Source organism: Ailuropoda melanoleuca, chromosome 20 (genome assembly GCF_002007445.2).
Source record: "Ailuropoda melanoleuca isolate Jingjing chromosome 20, ASM200744v2, whole genome shotgun sequence".
In the NCBI taxonomy this organism is placed as follows: Eukaryota; Metazoa; Chordata; class Mammalia; order Carnivora; family Ursidae; genus Ailuropoda; species Ailuropoda melanoleuca.
The window spans coordinates 13,392,231-13,400,831 of record NC_048237.1 but is presented as its reverse complement, the minus strand read 5'-3'; positions in this window follow the sequence as shown (position 1 = coordinate 13,400,831).

Sequence of the window (8,601 nt, the reverse complement as noted above, 5' to 3'; positions counted from 1 at the left end):
TATTTATTTATTTTTGCGAGAGAGAGAGAGAGAGAGAGAGCATGAGCAGAGGGGAGGGGCAGAAGGAGATGCAGACTCCTTGCTGAGCAGGGAGCCCAATAGGGGACCCAATCCCAGCACCCTCAGATCATGACCTGAACCGAAGGCAGACACATAATCGACTGAGCCACCCAGGTACCCTTAACTTCAGTTTTTGATAAAAATACCATATTTGACTCAATGAAATGTTAGATTTTCTCAATGATAGGTAAAAGAGACAGGGAAGATTCAATAAATGTTGTAATTATAATAACTCATATTAATTGACTACTTTTACCCTGTATTAGGTACCCTGGTAAGCTCTTTACTTGAGTCATAATGAGTTTAATTCTCAATTTAGTAGCCCTGAGGTAGGTACTATTATTATCTCCATTTTACAGATAAGAAAACTTAATTTGTTGACAAATCTAAAAACTGTGTTTTAGCCATTCTTTACAAGTGGCAATTTGCTATTGAAATATTTCAGAGAATATTGTGGATTGTACAGCATTTATTTCTCTGAGGTCCAAGACATTTGAAAGAGAATGGTAAGGGTATCCAGGCATAACTGCATTAAAGTTAGATTTAGAATTTAATGACAGAAACCATTTCAATTTCTACCCATTTCTACAGGGTAAAAACCAAATTAAGGGGCTTTTATTATCTAGCTTCAGCCTACTTCTCTCGTTCTTACCATATTCTCCAAAACTGAACCCTTCAGTTGCTAAACACACAAACTGTTTCCCATTCCAATGTCTTTGCACATCCTGTTCTCTCTGCAATCCTCTCCCACTCCTTTTCTTTTTCAAAGCCACTTTCTTAACAAGATGCATCACCAACCCAGCACCGCCACCATTCAGTACGTACTCAGGTTCGTTCAGACTGCTGCTGCACTTTGTACTCTGCAACTTTGTATTTGTTTTCTATCACACTGTACTGTACATTTTTTAGCAGATGCATCTCACCTATTGGATTATGAGTTCCTTGAGAGCGGAGTCTGTCTTAGCCTGGGATACAATTTCAAAGGCATACAATAAAGGCAGGTAAAGTTGAAAGATGGAAACCGGAAGGGTGCTAGTACATACATATACATTATGTGAGTGATGTGGACTGAAGGGGACAGCTGTTTTAGCTCCAGCCAATTGTTATTAAAAAAGAATTCTGGCTTAGATGCTGGACCTTCCAATTTTTTTTAAGACTATCTATTTGAGAGAGAGAGAGTAGAGCAGAGCAGAGCGAGAGAAAGAGAGCACAAGTGGGGGTGAGGGGCAGAGGGAGAGGGAGAAGCAGAATCCCTGCTGAGCAGGGAACCTGATTCAGGGCTTGATTCCAGGACCCTGAGATCATGACCTGAGCCGAAGGCAGACGCTTAACCAACTGAGCTACCCAGGTGCCCCCGGACCTTCCAATTTTTGAGAGGGACTAGATATTTAGATCTCTATGTGAACGATCCAGATTTGTAAACATTTTCTCAGGTGTGTTTGTTTTGAGTGGTGGTAGTGGTAGTTTGGTTAGGTTTTGTCTGGTTTTGTTTCTTAAACTCCAGACCAAACAAAAACAGCTGTGGGTAAAATCCCTCCTCTCTGCTGGGGTACCTGACTGGCTGAGGAGGTAGGGCAGGCAACTCTGATCTTGGTGTTGTAAGTTTGAGCCCCATGTCAGATGTAGAGATTACTTAAAAAAATAAAATCTTAAAAAAAAATCCCTGGCCTCTGTTAATCTCTGTTATATCAGCAGCTAGCAGAGTGTCTTAAATAGAAATAATAGCTTAGATTTCTGGTCACTCTGAGCAGGGCATTAATTCATTTAATCGTGCATTAATTCATTTAATCGTTATAATAACTCTATGAAGGAGATAAAATTATGCCTTCCCTTTTGTAGAGGAGGGAACTGAGGTACAGAGCAGTTAGATTTCATGGCCAACGTCACACAGCTAATAAGTAGCAGACTTACAGTTTGAACTTGGAGAGTCAGCCATCAGAGCCTGTACTTAACCACCAGCACACAGTGCCCCTCTAGCACGGGCTTCTGTTTCTGCTGTTCAAAGAAAAAAGGAAGTTGGAGAGGAGGCATGGATTCTAGCCCTGGTTCTACTAGTCACCAACCAATTAAATTTGGCAAACCACGTAATCTCTGGTCAGTTGCAAAATGAGAAGGTTGCATTATGTTATCATTAAGTTCTCCTTCAGCTCTAAAGTTCTGGTCATTGTTACATTTGTATTTAAGGCAGACAGAATAATAGGACATTATGCGATAAGAGTTACATGATGGTGTTTTGCTTAAAGGAGAGTTTCTCTCCCCACTCCCCAAACAGATTTTAGAAAAGATGTATAGGGAATATAAGAGGAACCATAAGAAACAAAAATTAATAAGGCTGGACAAGAATATTGTCCATTTAGAAAATACAAATTAATGTAAAGAAAACTAGGAAAGCAGAATGAGGTTTCCCCAGTCAAGGCAGTTAAAGACGTAATAATGATGTTTTACATTTAGGTAGCAATTTGCATTTTACATGGGCCTTACACAATCATTAGATATATCCCACCTAAGTCACGATTTTCATTAATCCTTTCATACTTCTTCATTTATTGCCATCAGCAAAATCCACTATATCTTCATCCTCTTCTCTGAACAGACCCTTAACTTTTTTGTTCTAAAGGAAGCAGGGCTCTCCCCTAGGACCCGGCTTCCTCTGCACCCCTGCTCCCACTGAGCCGCATCGCGGAGTAGGTGCGCTCTTTGTCCTCCTTGTTCCTTCCAGATGATCCTTCCTCTCTCCTCCCTAAACCCCCCCAGCTTGTCATCAGGATACCAAATAGTATCTCTACTTGTGGCTATCATCTGCATACCCTCAAGGTCACCCCTCCCTCATTTTTTGAAGATTTTAACTCTTAGCTCATTCTCTCCAATGGAATGCCTATCATAATTCTTGGTCATTTTAGTACTCAAGTAGTTGATTTTATACCACTCTAGTTCTTATTGGGTTTGCACTGGTATAAAGTAGACATAAAATAATTTTGGCTTTATTCTTCTAGTTTTCCTCCCATATCTTCTTTGGGGTAAATTTTTAAAATCTTTTTATTGTGGGGCACCTGGGTGGCTCAGTCAGTTAACCATCCAACTCTTGATTCCGGCTGACATCATGATTTCAGAGTCAGGAGATTGAGCCCTGTGTCAGACTCCGCACTTAGCACAGACTGTGCTTGTCCCTCTCTCTTCCCCCCGCTTGCACCCTCTCGCTTTCACTCTCTCTCTCTCTCTCTCAAATGAATAAAATCTTCAAAATTATTTTATCGAATACTTTAATATTACATTATAAACATATGGTAAGTTATTCAGCATATTATATGTATAACACGGTACCCATCTCTAGCTTTCTCAAATCTTACATTTTACCGCATTTGCTCCAGACGCCTCCTCAATCCCAAGTCTCCCCTTCCCTTTCCAAAATAACCATTATCCTAACTGTAGTGATTACCGTCCACGTGTACATACTATTTTTGTATATGTATGTATCCATAAATAATGGGTAGGATTATTTAACATGTCTTCAAGTGCTCGTATTTTAAAGTAATAGACTAAATACCCCCCTACAACTTCCTTTTTCCTCATCAATATTGTGACAGTTACCCACTGCGATACGAGTAGCTCGAATCCAGTTATTTTAACCTGCTATAAGGTATGCCATTGACTACACATATTCCACTGCATGAATATTTAAAAATTTATTATTTACCTGTTAATGGACATTTAGGTTGCTTCAGAATTTTTTGTTATTAAAAGCAGTTGCCTCAGTGAATATTGCTGAATGTATACCTTTTGGACCTTATGTGTAAGGATTTCTCTAGGTCACGGGTCTCCGCAGTGGGGCGTGGGTATACAGGGAGTATATGCTGGGGGACAGGAAGAAAATATTATAACTACCATTTGTATAATTTTCAATTTCATCTTTGATGGAATAAAGTAGATGTACAGATGCAGCTAGAAGTCCATTTATTTTTACTCTGATTCACCCTTATTAAGTTTCTTGTGCTTACTTGTTTTCAATCAGCAGATCCTGCCTCTAAGGGGAGGCGAACTTAATTCCAATTGTCACCACATGGTGGAGCTGAGACATGAGTGTACAATCCACAAACCTTGTCCGTATTAATTAACCCTGGCCAGATGCTGGTAGCTGGAAAAACAAAGGCAGAGCACCCAGAGGCTATGACTAACAGGTAATACTCAAATCAGGGTAAACATTTTATTTATTTATTTTTTTAGGATTTGATTTGTTTATTTTACAGAGAGAGAAAGAACACAAGCAGGGGGAGCGGCAGACAGAGAGAGAGGGAGAAGCAGACTCCCCACTGAGCAGGGAGCCAGATGTGGGGCTCAATCCCAGAACCCTGGGATCATGACCTGAGCCAAAGGCAGACGCTTAACTGACTGAGCCACCCAGGCACCCCCAAGGTAAACATTTTAATCATTGAAACTTAAGGGCTTTTAGGGACCTACTGACAACTAGCAGAGACCAATTTATGATTATACCATTTATGTGAGACCGCGATTTCAAGTGCTTACAAATGAAACCACCTAAAGGTGCTTGAAATAGCCTGTTCACTGGTATAGGACCCATTCTTGTATTAATTCTCTATTTGCAGAAATTAATTCTTGGATTAGTTCAAGTATAAATTTGATGACATTTCTGTTAGCGTATTTATACTATAATTATTATTCCACTGTCTCATGGCTTAAATTATCATGTTCTGTTCTGTGGGCAATATCTAATTTTTTTTAAGTAGAGAAATTTTCTTTGTCTCTAAGATTTATCTCAAGGATAAATAACTTATATGCAGTTTTATTTCTAATCTGCATTGTTCCTCTAAAGATAATTTTTCTGTATAAAGTGGGTATCTTTTGTTTTGGTCTCCCCACTATCCATCCCCTTTCTTAGGTAATAGCTTCCTGACTTTCCCTTCAAAACCCCCCTCTGCTCCGTTCAGCCCACATAGCTCAGGAGACCAATCAGAATATTATATTCTCCTAGTTCAGGGATGGATATGTGGACCAACCTAGGCCATGATGGGCATTGCCAGAACTTTTATTGGATCTATCAGGAAGGAGTTTTGTCCTGTGAAATGAAAAGTTCTATTCTGCCTATCAGCTTAAGTTTTCTAGGGCCATTTCTCCTTCCACATGTGACTGGAACAGGGCAGCAAGGATGGGAACCAACATGGAGGACAAGCAATGCTAAAATAGAAAGTCTCCTGCTGACATGACTTAAACGCCTGGATCTGTATGTGTTCAGTGTTAATCCTTACACTTTCAGTTACATGAACCGATAAATTCCTCTTTTTACCAAAGTTGTTTTGCTTGGTTTTGTTTGCCACTTACAGCTGAAAAATGTTTGGACTAAAACAACTAGTTTTTCTTTAAAACATGCATGTTTTTTGAATGGAAGCAATGAATATTTTTAAATATCCCATTGTAACTTCTTATCTATTCTTGTTAAACGTCCCCTTCGTATTCATTTATATATTAACTAGCTAATGTATACTGTAGGTCAGGTACTGTGCTGGTTTCAAGAGATTTATTGGTAAACAAAACAGATACAGCCTATGCTTGCATAGAGCTTACAGAAAAGTGGAGGGATAAATATTAAAAATTAACTATGCAGTTTGAGATATGCTTTCTGTTGGTGTTATGGGAATATATAGCATGGGGACCTGATTAAGATGAGTGAATGTCAAGTGAGGCCTCTCTAAAGAAGTAATATTTCAGGGATGCCTGGCTGGTTCTGTCAGTTAAGCATCTGCCTTCTACTCAGGTCATGATCCCAGGGTCCTGGGATCGAGTTCCTTATCAGGCTCCCTGCTCAGCAGGAAGCCTGCTTCTCCTCCTACCCTTCCTCCGCTTGTGCTCCATCTCTCTCTCTCTCTGACAAATAAATAAATAAAACCTTTAAAAAAAAAAAGTGATATCTCGGGTAAGCCTTGAGAGGTGTGTAGGAGTTAGCCCAGCTAGAAGGGAAAGGAGGACTTTTATAAGCTGAAGGAATAGCATATGTGAAGTTCTTGAGGTAGAAAAGTGCTTAGAATGTTCATGTTTGAGGAATTGAGAAACCACTGTGGATGGTCATTAGTGTTCAAGGTTGAAAAGGGCATGAGGGGAAGTTGGTAAAATAGGCGAAGGCCACACCTCACAGGGCTGGGTAGATTATGGTAAGGGAGTTTAAAATCTAAAATGCAGTGGGTTGCCAGTTGGGAAATTTATAGGAAGAGATGATAAGATTAGATTCTTGTTAAGATTACATTAATTTTAAGATCAGATCTTAAAAAGATCACCGGCTATTTGGTGGAAAATGTATTGGATAGAAATAAGGGAAAGGAATAGATCAATCAGATGTTGAGGTAAGATAATAGTGGCGTGGACAGGGCAGAGGCTGTGTGGGCAAATTTGAGATAGCTGGGAATTTAAATCAACAAAACTTAGTAATGAATTAAATGAGAGACAGGATATGGGATATAGTTTAGTTATCTCCCTTCTCTTTATTTATTTATTTATTTATTTATTTATTTATTTATTTATTTATTTTTTAGTGAGGGAGAGAGGGAGGGAGAGGGGAGGGGCAGAGGGAGAAGGAAAGAGAGAATCTTAAGCAGGCTCAAAGCCCAGCATGGAGCTTGATCTCACAACCCTGAGATCATGACCTGAGCCCTTATAATATTTCTTCTAGTGCTTCTTGACTTAGTGTGAACTTTGCCTGTTTTCTCTACAAATTAAATCATAATCTATGAAATTACAACAGAAAGAGAGTACAAAATACATTGACTTTGAAATGGACAGTTTAAAAGCATTGATGGTCAAAATGCTTGGTACATTAGCATGAAGACAGTGGCACCAAAGTATACTAACATTAATTTCATTCTTCACTGCCGATTTCACTTACAAACATCCTTGATGAAGCGATAAAGATTATTCTTTATGAAATCCCATGTGCTGAGCACACATCTTTTAAACATTTTCTTTGGCAAAATGAGAAGCAGCATCAAGCACAAAAGCTACACACTGAAGTACAATGGTGGTCTTAAGGAACAACACCTGTGCAATTGCGTTGTGATCTGACCTAGCAACGTGATTCAAGGAATGGCATTTTTCCTGGAATGAACTGACAAGCTGACGTTATTCAGAGTTGGATATTTGGCAAATATTCTCACAAAAAAATCAAATAAACAAAGTGAGACTGTTTCTTTTAGTAATACACTTGGCACTGTTGGTTTCCAAGGATAAAATTCAAGCTTCTGAATGAAAATTAGGAATTTAGAAAACTTTAATCCACCAGGGTGAACACAAAATCCAATACTTAAAAGATTTTCCGATGTATGTGATTTTTTTAAAAGATTTATATTGCTTAATGAACTGTATTGATATTTGAAGTATCTGCAACACTGAGTGCTATTTTCCACATAGCAATTGCATAATATTACAAAATTATGTCTAGGTAGAAGATGTATTTAGAATGCAAGATTTTAGGGGCGCCTGGGTGGCACAGCGGTTATGCGTCTGCCTTTGGCTCAGGGCGTGATCCCGGTGTTACGGGATCGAGCCCCACATCAGGCTCCTCCACTATGAGCCTGCTTCTTCTTCTCCCACTCCCCCTGCTTGTGTTCCCTCTCTCACTGGCTGTCTCTATCTCTGTTGAATAAATAAATAAAATCTTTAAAAAAAAAAAAGAATGCAAGATTTTAATGTAAAGATACACAGTTTACTGATATGCTTTCAAGTTCCACACTGCAACTAATCCTTAAGAAATTACCAAGTGTTGATTTTGGTTTAGTTTAGTTTTAGTGTATTGTTGACAATTATCTGAAAAAGCTATTAAAATAATCCCCTTTTTGGGAACTCTCTTACACTATTGGGAATTCAAGCTGGTACAGCCACTCTGGAAAACAGTATGGAGGTTCCTATTTAAGTTGAAAATACAGCTACCATACAACCCAGCAATTACACTACTGGGTATTTACCCCAAAGATACAAATGTAGTGATCAAAAGGGGCACCTGCACCCCAATGTTTATAGCATCAATATCCACAATAGCCAAACTATGGAAAGAGCCCAAATGTCCATCAACAGATGAATGGATAAAGAAGATGTGGTATACACACACACACACACACACACACACACACACACACACACACACAGTAATGGAACATTACTCAGCCATCAAAAATGAAATCTTGCCATTTGCAATGATGTGGGTGGAACTAGAGGGTATTATGCTAAGTGAAATAAGTCAATCAGAGAAAGACAATTATATCTCACTCCTGTGTGGAATTTAAGAAACAAAACAGAGAATCATAGGGGAAGAGAGGGAAAAATAAAAAAAGACGAAATCAGAGAGGGAAACAAACCATAGAAGACTCTTAATCATAGGAAACAACCCAAGGGTTGTTGAGGGGGAGGGGTTTGGGGGGATGGGGTAACTGGGTGATGGACATTAAGGAGGGCATGTGATGTAATGAGCACTGGGTATTATATAAGACTGATGAATCACTGACCTCTACCTCTGAAACCAATAATACTCTGTTAATTAATTGA